The sequence below is a fragment of the Ischnura elegans genome, chromosome 9 (genome assembly GCF_921293095.1).
Source record: "Ischnura elegans chromosome 9, ioIscEleg1.1, whole genome shotgun sequence".
Classification (NCBI taxonomy): Eukaryota; Metazoa; Arthropoda; class Insecta; order Odonata; family Coenagrionidae; genus Ischnura; species Ischnura elegans.
This window is the reverse complement of record NC_060254.1, coordinates 105171851-105188802: the sequence shown is the minus strand read 5'-3', so window position 1 is coordinate 105188802 and position 16952 is coordinate 105171851.

Sequence of the window (16952 nt, the reverse complement as noted above, 5' to 3'; positions counted from 1 at the left end):
ACAACAGAATTTGCAATTTTTTTTGTTTCTATTTCTCGCAATTTGTAAAAAACGTTAATGACATACATGTATGCCACCCGTCACCAGTAATTGACAATTCACGCAACCCACATTACACACATGCAATTTTCCTTGTATGAAGTAGTGAACTTTTCATATTTCCGTTTATAATACTTCTTCTACCGTTGATTCCTTAGGTTAATGACGAAAATATCTTGGAATTAGGTTTTACGTGTATTTGTTTCGACGGCCGTAGATTTAATTTTTACGAGTCACAGAAGTAGAACACACAATGAACGGCAAGAAAAATATATATTTATGGAAGAAGCATCTTTTTTTATCAAAGCAAATCTATGTTACCTCAGAGTTATTGCAACATTGAAACATTTCAATAAAAATTCTCACAAATTTTTATGATGTATTTAAAAGCAAGGACTTAGACAGAGCCCTGGTTGACCTTCACATTCTGGGCAAATCGTAGTCACTGTCCTACGGATGCCTTCACGGTTAGCGGAGAAATGAAGAGCCTGCATCATTCCTAAAAACCTATCACGGCACATTTTCTCCCGAAAATCGGTACTCGCACTAATTCTGACCTCCAATCGTTAGAAATCGTGTTATACCTAATTGCGCCCCTGTGGAGAAGAAGGCCCAGCCAAGTTTCCAGTTCTCCCTGCCCAATGGCTTCCAATCCATTATGCCCTTAGTGAAGGACCTTGGTGAAGGATTTCGGATGAAAATGCTTTCTGCATTTTTCTCCGTCTATGAGAGGATGAAAAAGTAACGCTAGGCACGCTCGGAGCACCCTAGTGACCAGTGGAAAAATGAACTCCCGAAGACATACATTTATGTCATCCGCCTGAGTGGAAAAGCCCTCATGACATATATATGTATATGTCATCCGCACATTAAGTGTTAATTTCTTGCTAACTGTGCTGAAAGAATTGAATTCAAAATTATTTTCTCTTTTAAAAAGAAACATTACATACTACCTATAGCAACATACTACCTACACCTAAGTATTGCTTACATGACACTGTTACTGGCATATGGCTCCTGAGAATACGATTCAATTTATAGTGGTACATCATTCCTGTCTGAATAAATTGAATACATAGGTCTGAAATGTGAAAGATGGAGAAGCAGGTATGAAGTATTATTGCTAGAAATTATTTGAAAGTATCCATGATTGAATGGTATTTAGTTTTTTGGTCCGAAAAAAGGTTCAAAAATTTTAGTACTGTATTTCTCCGAATATAATCCCATGTCTAATTGTGGTTTCTATGTGCTAGGTGTAGCGTTCAAATCATTTACACTACCACGAAAGACAGCACCGCCTGGAGGGAGACAGGTGAAGGACCTTTGGCGCCAGCAGGGTAATGGTACCCCGGGACAGGGATTTGGCACCCTTCTCCGGGAGTAGCATCCCTGAGCCCACACGAGTTAGACCTGCCTGCTGTAGCGCGGAACTGGACTGAAACAGCGGCCATCGCGGTTCGCCGATTCTCTCAGTGCAACTCAATTGTATTGCTGACGCAATAAATTGATAGTTGTTCATTATTACATAAGGCGTAGTTATTTTGCACGAAATAATCCCTATAGACCCTAAACTTGGCATTGAATTTATTGACAAATATCTCTAGGATTGATGTGTGTTTGCTCTTAATCCTGGAGAAAATTATTAATTAAAGCACATATAACCAGTAAAATATTTTGTGCTTACATCAACATTTATTTATGAGTAGGAAAATCTTTCAGATTAGTCATCTATTGTTTTGCCAGAGTAGACAATGATGTGAATGCATCGATGGACTTGCATTTACATGCTAATCAATATCAGTCATATTTTCTTTATCAATTCCATTGGTTGTATGGTATAGCTAAAAAAAAAGATATCAATATTTTCTCCCCCAATGCATTGAAGGGAGATTGTTTTATTCTTCTTTTCTGCACAAAAGAAGGCCCCCAAAACACCCAAGTACAGCTCAAAGACCTTTTATCTATTAATCCCAGGCTGACAGGGGGGATGGGAATGACATAGGAATTTTTATCAAACTTGCATTTCATTCATTGATTTGAAAGTACATAATTGTCATCGAGAAATATCAGTATAGGCTAACCCCTTACCAAAAAAGCACCAACTATCCCAAGCAAATTTCTGCCTGCATGTCACGGCCACTTTTCACATTCAGTAGAAGGAGAGTGATTGCATGAGAGGGAGAGAGACAGCTTGAAAAACTTTCATTGAGCATATCTGAAGCTTCTCCCTCAGCTGAATGAACTCACACTGCATCTCCTCGCTCTTGGCTGAGCCATGGGGGAGAGAGTGAGGAACCCAGGGAGGAGGAGAGAGGTGGACACATTCTCTCTTACTTTTCCAAAGAGGCATAAATGTGTGCCGATATTATAACGGTAAAGAATGATGATACATAACATGATAAATCATATTAACATAAATAGAGCAAAATTTACAAGACATGACAGCTAGGCACGATGGAATCTCTTCAAATTAAGATGAAATAATATAAATTACTTCTTTTAAAATTATTCAACTCACAGTTACTTCATCACTATTCCAATTCGTTCCATATATTCAAAGAGACCACTATTTAAATCATAAAATCTAGCTTCCATTAATATTGGCTATGTAAGGTTCCGCAAATGAAGTAAATATAAAATAGTTACAAATGAACTTTCATGATGAAATAAAGCTGATTTATTGGAAGAATTTAACCTTTGCGGGAGGTCTGAGTTCTCTCCTTAGCATGACTGCTGGACTGAGTCGCAAGAGACCATCTCAGCAGGGACTCCACTTTATCTAGGACTCCGAGGTTATTTGGACTCCCTGCTTTCCTGGTTTAAAACCCTCCTGGGGGCATTGGTTTGCTTTGGATTACCACAAAGAGACGTAATGTATGAGGAGGGGAAGAGGTATGTACCAGCTCCCAAGGGGCAAGGTGCCAGAAATACATTTATGGCATTCATTTGTTGGCATAGAAAAATCTCTGATAGACAATTCCATCATTTGTCTCCCTGGTCAAGAAACGTAAAGTCGTATATTTCTTGCGTTACTATTAGAGATGGGTCGAATAGCAGATTTCTAGAGCTCCAATATCGAATTTGAATATTATTTTGTTGAATACTTTAGTTTCAATTCAGTAAATTTTTCTTAAAGACTTTTGCGATTTTTGCTTCTAGGGGGGGCAGCTGCCCCCCCCTGCCCCTCACTGGGTATGCATATGTTTACATATGACAGTCTTAATCAATGTATTTAATACAATCGCTTCTTGCTTAATCTTGATTTATGTAACTTTTTGCACACAGTCAATGCTATAAGATGCCTTAGTTCATCGCAAAAATATCTTTTTTAAGTCTATAATCATTTTGCCCGCCCAGCATCTTCACTTTTCAGCGACTTTGCAGCGGATGAGCGTTAAAATATCTCAAGCGCATATACAGTATATCTTCTGCATTCCCAGCCGTGACGTCACGCTCCCTTATCCCCCTCACTTTCCCACTGCGCGATGTTGGCCACAGCGTTCCGCCCGAACGGTGGGTCTACTCGCTTATATGGTCTAAGTTTACGATAAACCAGGTTTTTCTCCTCGCCGATTTTTCGAACACATTGAAATATAAATCTAAGGGTATTCTTAATCACGCTAGCGGTCGTCGCGTTATTACTTTCGATACTATACCAATTGAAAGTTGAGGCAATGTGCCAAAATAGAGCACCAACATTTGCGTGATGTTTTTTGAAATTCGGTCGTAGGCTATCTCGAGGTAGGAATCCCAAGCCGCCTAAGCGCCGGAGAGCATGATACAGTTCTAATTAACTCCAAACAGGGGCGGATCCAGGATTTCTTTCTTGGGGGGGAAGGCACAAGGATACCTTGTAATACAAAACGGGGTACGTGCCCCCGTCTGGATTCGCCTATGACACCAAATCATTACAGGCAACCTCAAGGCCGTAGCCAGGAAATATTTTCGGGGGGGTTTTATGGAATAGTAGACAAACATAAAATTATTAAATAAGATAAATAAAATAGCGTATATGGTTAACTATATACGTATTTATTATAAACCCTTAAAGGATAATATAAACATATTATTAAATAATTAAATTTAGCCTTCTAGATTTCTTTGCAGCAAACAAATTAATTAACTCCTCGGTGTCGATGTCTACTCTGCGGCAACGCACAGATGGTATTAAAATATTGAGAAATGATACTGTGTCTTTGTGATTTTGTACTCTCGACGTAATCTCATCAATGAAATCATCCAAAAGTGGAATCATTATAGTAATTCTAAAATAAGTCTCAAGCTCTTTTGTGTTGTAGTTCAACCTATGCTCTTGGCGGGCTGTTATTCGCGGAATTTTCATTTCCTCGTAAATAGTTCTGAGTAAGTTCTCCACGTTCATGAAAAGTTCAGCAAATTTTATATCAACATTTTGACAAACATCTTCAATAGTCTTAATAATTAAATCGACATGTTGTAAAGCTGCTGCCAAATCGCATAATGGAGATTGGAGTGTTCTGCATAGCGACAGTGTGTAAGGGAACAACATTCCTAAGCAATATAAGCTCACAACAAAATCACTTGAAATGACTGATCTTAGAAAAGAATCAGCCTTTAAAGATGTTTCAGAATCCATGTCACTGCATAAGTTGTATAGTGTACGCAAAATTGCTTTATATATTTCTTTAAATCTTAACAACCCATCATGATTTTCAACCCGACGGGCCTGGCTCATTGCCGCAAGGCTTTTCCATTGCGTTTCGGGGAAGTTTTTTTCGATATTCAGTTTTAGGCACTTTGATCATTTTTCCTAGGACTAGATAAAATTTCCAATCGATTTTATGATTCCAATAGCATTTCGAATAAGCTGAACCTGGCAACAGTGATGCAAAGCTAAATTCAGGTCCGATTTTCAGCTATTTGCGCAATATCAGGTTGAGATTTAAAAAAATAAATATTTATTAATTTTTTTCTTGCCATTTGAAATGCTGAACAGACCTGAAAAAATTAAATTGACTACGTAATCGTCATATTTTCGAAACTGAAGCTATGATTTTAACTCTCGAGCGAGAGCGCTATAGCGCGTGTTAAACACGCCAATCATTGAATACCAAGGATTTCAACATTGTACGTACATTCTGGGTTAGAATGGCCTCGTTCATTAGTATAATGTACTTTGACGGTCTATATTGCGACTCATCAAAGCTCGATGAAGTATTGCAGGTAATTTATTTTTAGATCGGCAATAGAGGAACCGACACCCGTGGCGTTCAAATTACGCCGCACGACCGGCCGTGTACATCGTGCTTCGCTTTTCTTGAATGGTCTCGTGTATTCATACAATGTAATTTTCACTATCTGCAGCGTGATTTTTTTAAAAGTACAAATTATTGTAGAAAAATGTTTTTAGATCGGCAAGAGGAAACCGACACCCGTGGCGTATAAAGTATGCCGCGCGACCAAGGGTGTACCACCTCTACCATCTGTGTGCCCTTTATACCAATATCACCTATAAATGTACTAGCCTGAACGAATTTCTACAAATAAAGATAAATTCTAACAATAATCGAGAGTTATCATATAAATGCATCTATCGTGGACAAAGTACGCCACGCGTCTGGTCGTGTATAAATATCAGGCGCGCCCGCTCGGTAGTTATCAAATCCAAACACAAATATCTACATACCTTCAAAAGTACGTGCCACTAAAGAGTCGTGATCCTTTTTCCAAACTTTTCTATCTCCGAAACGGCTTGTTTTATTTAATACAGTGCCCTAAAAATACAATGCCAAATTGAAATACCTACCGATTCGTATATTAAACAGCTTGATATTGATAAATTGATAGGCATATTACACTACGCAAGTTTCACTTGCAGTGGCGCCGACTCCATGGGGCCTGAGGGGGCCCGAGCCCCCTTAAAGATTCGTTTGGGGGGCGGAGCCCCCTCAAAATTCAAGAAAATAATTTAGTTATATAATGCTTTGTGAAATCACAAAAATATATTGGTATTTTTTATTCCCCATGCTTGACGATAGTTACCTTTTAAAATAAATTCAACAATGAGTTAAAACAAATCATAAGGTAGTACGCAGGTTAACTGAAAACAAGTGATATGAATCATGATAGTGTTTCGGTGCTGAGACACACTTTGAATTTAATCTCTTCCCGGAGCAAGACCTCCGATATGGGCCCCCCCATATCGGAGGATATAGGACGATATTTTTTATAAGTCGACGCCCCTGTTCACTTGGTAGGGACTCTTAAAAAATCATAACTCACTCATCTCTCTTATAATTCACAGGACTATTATTTCACACACTGCACTGCAACTACACGCACTGCACCTACAACTTCGCTTTGATACATATTGACCTAAGTCGCATTGGATCACTTTCCAAGACGGAACTGCCTCTCCGTGCTTGACGGCGTGGTTATTTATTTCGTAGACGCGGCACCACGAAACATTGAGAAAAATCTCTAAGCGTATCCAATATTCCTGAATACAGCTCGAACAAGACTCCAAAGTTTCGTTGCTTCCTTAGTTGGCGTAGTGCATGCTATCTAGTGACATTTAGTAGTGAGTAGTTATACTAAGTAGTATCACTACTCACTACCTCATGCCACTGCGCCGCAATAACATTGTCGTGTGAGCACCAAGCAAGCATAAAGTCGATAATATCTGTTTAATTTTTGTTTTCATTTCGGGGGGGATATATCCCCTTTGATCCCCCATGGCTACGGCCTTGGGCAACCTGCGATTTCAGTTTTTATGTTCACACATCATAGAAAAATCAGGATTACTACCTCATGACCAAGGGTATGTGAAACCCAAATGTTACGTCACAGTTGCTGCATGTAATAGAAATTTTAAGCGGCTATTGAAATAAGACAATCTTCATAATAATGAATTTACCAAAATATCAAATAATTTAAAAATCTGCCACACTTTCAAGAGAAAAAAATCATTCTCTAAGGCCGTAGGAGAACTATTTTTTAATTTTTTAAATCCTAATTTGATGGGGTATATTCGGATTTTTCTTATTGAAAGGATTCACTTGATATCTCAGAAGTTAATAAAGGCAGGGTCGCTGCTAAGAATTAAGGCTGGGGGGGTTTAGGCACAAATAATACTTATGGGTGTGGGTGTATTGCATACCCGCCAGGGTAAGCAGGATTTGCCGGGGCCCTCCTCCAGAAAATATTAAGAATAATGGTTCAAAATGGCGACTTTTACAGTTTTCTGAGGGATATTTGATTAATCCTAACACTATTCTATAAGTAATCCTAATCTAATTACGTAAAATGGATTTAACTTAAATATTTGTGTGAGCTCTGGGGGGGGTTTTATCCCACAAAACCCCCCTCGCTGCGCCACTGCATAAGGGGGCAGCTTGGACCTTGTTACCCTTCCTCAGCAGTGGCTACAACCAATGGTTTCCACTTTCATCGCTGCAACTTTCAAGGAGAGCCTTTGAAACAATCTCCCCACCACGAAATAGATGATTCTATCGTACCCCATTCCAAGACTTTCACATTCACTTCCTGAAGCTATTAGTTTTTGCCGGGAAGGGCGGATGAACGGGAGAGGGGATCACAGTCAGCGGCAGATCCAGAGAGGGGACAGGGTGTAGAAAGGATATAGACCCCAACTGTGGTATATCAATTTTACACTAGATAAATTACAATTTTGTTCGGACCCCCCACTACTGATGGGAGGTTACCCTCAGGCCCCCTCTTCTAGTCCCTCCTTGTAGGGGCTGTCAGAGGTGGTTGGGGGCCCTCGGCAAGGGCTCCCCTTACCCGTGGAATCGAGCCCATCCTCCCCCGGAAAAATTTAGGAATTGCATGCTGGGAAATGGATTTTGTTTCTATTCTGGATCTTAAAAATTGGATAAAAGTTAATAAAAATAGTAATTTCATAATAAAAATAATATGGAAGATGAAAATTTCACTGCTTATAAAATTGAAAAATATATGATGCTCCTATATTATCTATTTTGTGAATTTGTTCCTTGAAACCGCACTGACATCTGAAAACCGCGTAAAGTAACCATTTTGAATAACCCTTCAAAAAAGACATACAGGTTGCTTTTAATCTTCTAACACCTTTGCTTGCCCTGTTGCGAGATGCAGGGGAGCAGCCAGGAATTAAGACAGGAGGGGGAGGGTTTAGGTGCAAATAATACTGAGGTGTGTGGGGGTATTGAATACCCTCCAGGATAAGTGGTAGGTGCGAGATTAGTAAATTGCAGATTTTTAAGATAAATGGTTCAAAATGGTGAGTTTTACAGCTTTGTGAGGGGTACCTTATTAATCCCTACGCTATTTTATTGGTAATATCAATCCAATCAAGTATAACGGATTAAACTTAAAAATTTCTCTGAACTCTGGGGGGGGGGGTTATCCCCCAAACCCCCCTCCCTCTCTATGCCACTGGCTGGATCAGCGAGTATTGTTTACTTTGTAAATATTTTACACATTGTATATAGTGGGTATATATTCTGGTTCATTTATTATCTTGTAACCACATAACACTGTTGTTCCTAATGTTCACATCCGCTTATATTCCTTAAAATTCATCTCCAGGCTTACCAAGTTGAACGTTGGCCATTGAGGGTATCAGCTGAAACTCCTGTTTCTTTAGTTTAAACCTGAAGTTTAATGAAATTAATGACAATGTATTGAATTATAATGCGAGAATACTACCTGTTCTTTTCTTCAATCAAATTAAGAGTTAAAGTCAGGCACATTCTGATAAAAAGAAATTGAAAGGCAAATAAAAGAACCTCTCTATCGAAACATATGCTTTATTTACAGTCCTCACATTACTTCAGATTACTCCGCCTGTATTTTTAGTTTATTCTTAAATAGAATAGTAAGCGCTTTCGAAGATTGAATTTATGTTAAGTATCTTTAGTCCGTCAAACGGTGGTTTTTAGTTAAATATACCTCAATTAAAAATGCGAATACATGAGCACATAATAAACATCCGCATCGAATCCTATGCTTATTTTCTTATCTTGGGTCATATATAGATAGACGAAGAGTATGCATATCCCACCCAGCATGCATATATAGAGCAAAAACATAAAGCACTATTAACAAGAGGAATAGTGATAAATTCAAAAAATATATAGCCCCCAAAGCAAAACGTATGGAAATTAAGTGTCTTTATTTCAAAGAGTTTATCACTCTGCAGTTCCACTATTTGATAAATCACATCATCATGAATGTAAACCTCAGTGGACGCTCCTAATTACTCTTTATTTCCCCATCAAACTCGGATATATATGTCCGTTAGCGACGTGAGTGGCGACTTTAGTAAACCCATTTAAAATCGCGATGGGTGGCAACACAGAGGACAAACAGAAGATCCTCTTTCTAATATTCGAGGCAAAAATTTGTGATTTTTTTACCTTAAATTGTGACTTTCCGATATATGAATATTGATTTAAGAATCAGATCCTTCATTCATCAATTCATTTTATGAAAAATCCCTAATACCGAATTAGGAGTGAAAGCAATACAGCGCGTAAGAAAGGTGACATGTGAAAAAAGGTGAAACCGCAGCAAAAAAAAACAAACCTGCATAGCATATAGTCATTCAATAGTCCAAGACTACGATTGACACCTTGCTTGTCCAGATACTCCACCTCATGCGTCAATAACAAAAGACCTCCGTATAGCCGTTGGTGGTGAACTGGGTGATCTGAAGACCTCGTCAATAACTTTTCCAAGCAAAAAGTCTATGGTAAGTCAGTTCGGCTGCCCAGGTAGAGCAAATTAAACATCATAAACATTTGCCGCACGCATGAACCCTGGTGATCACAAGTTGACAATATCGGTATGTTGACTTGAGCACACTTGGAAACTTGGACATCTTAGCAACCATACTGCTTATGCCATCCCTTTCACATGGGTGGTGACCACCCCTGAGTCCTCATTAGGGCCACGGTAGTCCTCTTTGATTAAAAAGTAGTGTATTCATTTTCTCAAGACCTTTAACCGTGGTTGTGTCATTTTTACCTAGATATTCAGAAGTTTTTCAATCTCGAAATTTTTTAGCATGCAAAACCCATGCAAAATTTTACATATGGACCCACATTGTGAGGTCAACAATATTCTAACTTCTACTGTGTGGTGTTAGTGTAACTAAAATGAAAACCAGGAGTAAAAATACCATTATAAATTTTTCACCAGTAAATGAGACAAACATAATCTTACAAAATTGATACTCTCAGCGGAAGCCATCAACATGTATGGCAGGTCAGAAACTCTGACTGGGCACATAATAACAGCATCGAAGAAAAGCCTAACAAAAAAGGGATTCAAAAAGAGCAGTACTTCAAATTTTTATTAATTCAAGCTAATTCTACTTATACTTACAAAAAATAATATGCACAAAGGTAATAGAAAAATTATTGCCATATTTTAGCATGTAGAGACAGTTGAATCATGCATTTAAAAAAGATCCCCAGTACCAACGAAAAGGAGGAACAAAAACGTATTTTACAAAGAATATGCTTAAATGGGAATATAAGTTAATATTAGATTTTATAGAATATACCATTACACAACACAACATTATCAAGAGCAGTGAAAATGAATGAATACAGAAAATAATTTTTATAATACTTTAATTCCTTAAAAGAACACAGTAATACTTATTCACCATATCATAGTAAGTAATGAGAAAATATAAAAAAACAGTACCAAAAATTGGTGGATAAAATCAGCTAAAATAATAAAAAAGTGAATAAAAAAATAAATCAGTAATGTCACCATGAAGCATATTTCAAACAAAAGAATAAAAAAATGAAAACATTATAAACAGAACAAAGTTACACGAGCCAAAAATTTGATCACATTCTATCACTTCAAACCTCCTAAATACAAAGCACAAATACAGAATTTGAAATTGCACTAGGATACCATACTGCTTTAGCCAGAGGAAAGTCCAATGCTGTAATTCAAGCAGGAGATGACATAAATGATTCATTAAAATCAACAATTGATTGGACAATTAGACTTTCCTCTGTATATCCCCCTCCCCACGTAGAGGGAGCAGTTAGGATTTTGAGGGGGAGGGAGGGTGGGGAGGGATTTTTAGTGAAAGGAAGGGAGAGTTAGTGTCAGTATTGCTACTAACACTACCATTAGTACCACTACTACTACAAGCACACACTCACTCATAAAATCACATTCCATTCACTCATTCATAAAATCACATTCATCCATTCATACAGCCCTGCCTACCTAAATGCTACTTTATACGTATGAATTAATTAAACGCCTAAATACGGAATCGTGGCCACGATACACGAAGACCTGCCTAATCTGTGTTATTTCTACTCGACGGTAGGACGCAATATAAAATCCCTACTCTCCTGCCGCAAATCCTAACTATAGCTGGAAAAAAACATGCATTAATAAATAATATACAAAGACCCTGTACAATAATTGCAACAAAAAATGCAAAAAAAACAACTATCTTCAGGCTTGGTGTCTTCTTTCTTCCTATCTTCATTCTTCATTTCTTCACGATAAAATCCTCAATTCTCTAGTTGTAGGCACAGTAACCTTCAGGTGTCAATTTCATGGACCTGAACAGTTGTCTCCAAAAGCAATCGCTGTCGTTGTCCACAAGCTTGACCTGTGGTAATATAACAAAAAATTCTCATAATCCAACAAAGGAGAGACATAAAAAGTTGACTCTCAGCTCAGAAATATCATTTCGAGAAAGCCGTTTCGAAAATATTAATTTTTAAGCGTGTAGAAATTTTTAAAATTAAAAAAATGCAAGAGTGTGTAATTCCTAATTCTTTGACGCTTATCAAATCGTCGATATTTAAATGTATTTTCTTTATTCATTAAAAATTTTAAAGATATGATTGGGCAACATTAAAAATTTTCCCAGAAATCATTACAGTGAGCTGAGTGTGTTATTAATATAACTTTTTTTACGACTTACTTGTACTTCATGGGTATTACTAAAAATTGATAGCAAAAATTTATGTACTATTTTATGAAATGGAAAACAATAATGAAATTATAAAAATCAACACGATGAAATTATTTAAAAAGACGAAAACAGAAGTTACAAATATGGCATCCTTATTAAGGATAAAACAGCTATCCAGGAGAATGTATTATAATAATTTCTTGTGGGATGTAATATATAAGTCTAATGATACGAAAGAAATAATATAAATTATTTCTCAAGATCATGCAAAGAACCAGATGTCTAAGTAATCACATCAGAAACAAAACAGCCGAAAAAAATGAAAAATATATACTGAATTTCCTGACACCATTGGCTTAATAAATATTTAACAGCAAGGAAAAAAGCGTCAACGGAAAATAAGTACCCAAAATTAAACAAAAATGAGTATCATTACATTATTTTTGCGACTTTTTTAAAAATATGTCACTTATACTCGGAATATACATTTCACGGAAAATTCAGATAGGTAGAAAATATGACCGGAATCTCATGTTTCACTCAGATAGGGTCTCCGAGGAAGTTATTACTTGAGCGCGCATGACGGATGCTGAGTTACTAAAAGCAAGGCCAATATGGAAACCTCGACCTCCGTATTACAATGAAAAAATTAAACAGCAAAGTATATACTTATGATAGATTGACGACAATTCCCATAACTGTCCTTCATTCGAATTATATAGTTTCTCAGGAATGAAGTTTCAAATCGAAATATATGAAAGCAAACGCTATCGTCGTCGCCAACCAATCAATGCCTTGAGATTCAGCGCAGGATTTTAGTTTTGTGAGTGTTACAAAAAAAGCGCCAAATCTTAATTTTGGGTGCGGTTGAATTAAATATTTTCGCGTAGGAAATGTGAAAATATTTATTTATTTTCTCACACAATCATTACTTTTATCATCGAGGTTCCTGAATGTAAAAATCATAGTGTACCTATGTGATCACTAAATATTGGTTCTGAGCTGAACACAAAACTTGGAAGAGGAATGAATGAAATCTTACCGTCTGCTTGCGGCAACGAGCTGTATTCTTTCGATCTCTTTGCACGTGCTTTCATCGAGGCCTCGAGTAGTCAACTCACACAATACGATCCTTCGAACTCTGTAATTGAAAAAAACGAACACTCATAAAGAGACAAACCAATACGCTTGAAAATCGGCCTCATGGCCGATTCAATCGATATATTTTCTTATGGCGCATGGGCGTCACAGTGTGAATAGGCTCACCTTTGAATTAGATTTAAAAAACTTGGAGTGAAAAATATCATTTCCCGTATTGCAGAGGAAATTAAAATAATATTCTATTAATTAATAATACTTATTATAATAAAATGATTCCAATTAAATGGAACTATATCTCCCTTGAATAGGAAAAATGAAGGACTGATTTTGAAATGGGTAACCTTTCACAGGACAAAAAATAGTTAAATAACTCTGATTCAGAATGAAAAATCATGATGGAAAATAACATTTGTAATGAATAAACAGATAATTAGATACTAATTACAAATAAAAGTTATTCGGACTGCTTTATAATTTGAAAATATTTTGCCGAGACAGGTAAGGGAGGTGATATTTTGACTCGAAAACATTTGTGAAGAAAATACGTTGATGTGTTATTATAAGTCATCGAGAAAAAAGTTGGCACAAAAAATATTTTGCCCATTGGAAATATTTTTTCATAACTTTTCAATTCAATTCAAAGTTAGTATAGATCCATGAAATTATATCACTTCCAGTTAATAAGTACCAAGTACAATCTTCAAACTGATTAGTCAATGACTAAATTGAGGAGGATATTAAGTTCATTTGTTAATTTTAATGGCATTATGGGCAAATTAGAAGTTCACTATAAGCACAATTGAGTTCCGTTAATGAATGTAACATTGAAAATTCTCAATCAACTCGTTAATTAAAAAAATTATATGTGAAAAATGAACCAAATTTGAATCAATATTATGAGATCATACCGCTCCTTATCTGCTGCAACTCATGTAGAGCCGCAAGAAGCCGGCTCGGTGAGGTGCACCATCCCATCTTCTTCCAAGTGTCTTCTTTCCACTTTTCTCAGCATGTCAAGCGATGGCTTGCGGACCTAAGGAGAGAGCGGGTTAGTGCATACACAAATAAATAACCCTTCCGAGGATTTGCACCACTCCAAAGCATCACACAAGAACGAGACAATGGCATCGATAGGAAATCATGAATTTCCTACCTAGTCACAGCCACATTCCTGCATGACGCAATGGAATTTGTAATGCAAAACCACGGCACAAAAAACTAAAGCTAACGCACGGAAAAAACGCCTAGCCTTACGCAAATTTATGTTCATTGGCCTAAAGGGCCCAAAGCTAAGATGTCGCCATCTTCTGGTCCCGCGATGCCATCATCGTCTGTCTTCTATTCTTCCGATGAATCTTCATTCTTCTCTTCACATCCAGCGATGGCTTGCGGACCTAGGGAGAGAGCGGGTTAGTGCATACACAAATAAAAAACCCTTCCGAGGATTTGCACCACTCCAAAGCATCACACAAGAACGAGACAATGGCATCGATAGGAAATCATGAATTTCCTACCTAGTCACAGCCACATTCCTGCATGACGCAATGGAATTTGTAATGCAAAACCACGGCACAAAAAACTAAAGCTAACGCACGGAAAAAACGCCTAGCCTTACGCAAATTTATGTTCATTGGCCTAAAGGGCCCAAAGCTAAGATGTCGCCATCTTCTGGTCCCGCGATGCCATCATCGTCTGTCTTCTATTCTTCCGATGAATCTTCATTCTTCTCTTCACATCCAGCGATGGCTTGCGGACCTAGGGAGAGAGCGGGTTAGTGCATACACAAATAAAAAACCCTTCCGAGGATTTGCACCACTCCAAAGCATCACACAAGAACGAGACAATGGCATCGATAGGAAATCATAAATTTCCTACCTAGCCACAGCCACATTCCTGCATGACGCAATGGAATCCGTAATGCAAAACCGCGGCAAAAAATAACTAAAACTAACGCACGGAATAAACGCCTAGCCTTACGCAAATATTTTTTTTTCATTGGCCATAAGGGCCCAAAACTAAGCCGCAAATATCGCACACGTCTTCTTACGATGCTTCTCTTCTTTCTTCCGTGAATACTTGCGTCTTCAATCTCCTCTTCTTCGTGCAGTCCTCACTCTTCCTTCCTTGAAGTCCAGCGATGGCTTGATTCTGTGAAGAGGTAAGATTAGTGCATGCACAAACAAATAAATAAATAACACTAACACACAAACCCTAACGCGACGCAACGGAAAAATACTCGCAGCACACGCAAATATAAATAATCACACGCAGAAAAATATCACACGAAATCACACGATAGATGAAAAAACACACGTTCTCGTATTCTTGCCGTTCTTCGAGCTCAATTTGATGTCTTCAATCTTCATGGCTGGAAGGGAAGGAGTTACAGACATGTTACAATTAAGTACAAACAAAGTAAACCCAGTTCAGGCGAGGGATTATCAATGTCCACTCATTCCCGATATGCACACACATTATCTTCCCTCTTCATTCTTCGAGGCCCCCTTCGATGTCTTCAATCTTCGGGGCCTCAGCTACGTCTTCATTCTTCACTCCTGCAATAAATGGTGTTAGTACAAACCCACCCAAATACCTAAAAAAAACTACACACACAAAAATAACCACGTAGATTTCCTGCCTAAGAATGCATTCTTTGTCTCCTGGGACCGGTCTCATTCGTAGTAAATAACGTTTAAGTGCACTTTGTGGTACCTTTGTTTCAGCGCTGTTTCGAAACCTTTTCAAACTTGCTCCTTCGAGCCGTTACCTTTCGTGTACTGTTTTTACCTAGAGCTCGTGCTTTGATAATCGAGGGTGAATTCACTTTCCACCAGGAGTCTCTCAAAACTCCTGTTGTGTGGTTTAGGTCGGCCCTATTTTACCATTTCACGTTCTAGATTACCTGATGTAAACCTGATGAAAATATACGGCAATGAACAGCGCCCGAGGAAAACTGCACTCTTACCAGCCTTCAACTCAAGTCGATGAATGGTGTTCATACTCTTCAATATTCATTCTGAAATTGAAAGAGCAAAAAAGAGGATTAAAATTCGAGTCAAATCTCTCCGAATAACATAAAAGGAATTAGCATTGGGTGTCCCGCGAGGCCATCGTCTTCTTCTCTTCTTTATTCTTCCTGCTCCACCTTTCATTCTTCCCCTCATGTCCGGGGATTGGTTGCACCTAGAAGAGAGCAAAAAATTAAGTTAAATTCGGGGGTTAGATTATTAAACATGGGTCAATCCACCTTAATTCAACAAGCGATTGTCCCTAAGAGACTCAGATTTTGATACCTGTATGGGTCTTCATCAACCACACACTAAATACCGTGAGATCTTTTTTTCATATATGGTTTTAATACGTTATCGATTATTTTCCTAAAAAAATTGCGCTAAATCATATAAATCCAACAATTTAACTATCAAATTGTCGTAGAGACATTATTTATTGCTTATTTTACTGATAAGTCCTTTCGGTAGTCACTTTGAGTAAAATATTGCTAAAGTGCACCTATCTATTATTGTTATATCTAAATATTTAAAATATTGTTCAACAAATCAACTTTTTTCAAATAACACATCTCGGAAGTGGCCCAAGCATTTAATCTTTAGAATGCAGGCTCAATCATTGCCTTAGAATAACAAAAATTAAATTTAAATCAACTCCTGAATGATATTTTTTGGAAATATTTGAACGTTTACTTTTTCTCCCGTGCGGCTTTCCGATTATTTTTAATACTAGTATATGGACGTGTACCTACTCATAGACTGGTAGTCTATATCATAGTAGTATGACCTACAGCTTCAACTATAAACTATCAACCATGAATTCATCAAAATCTGACACCCTACGGGACAAGCTTTTTTGA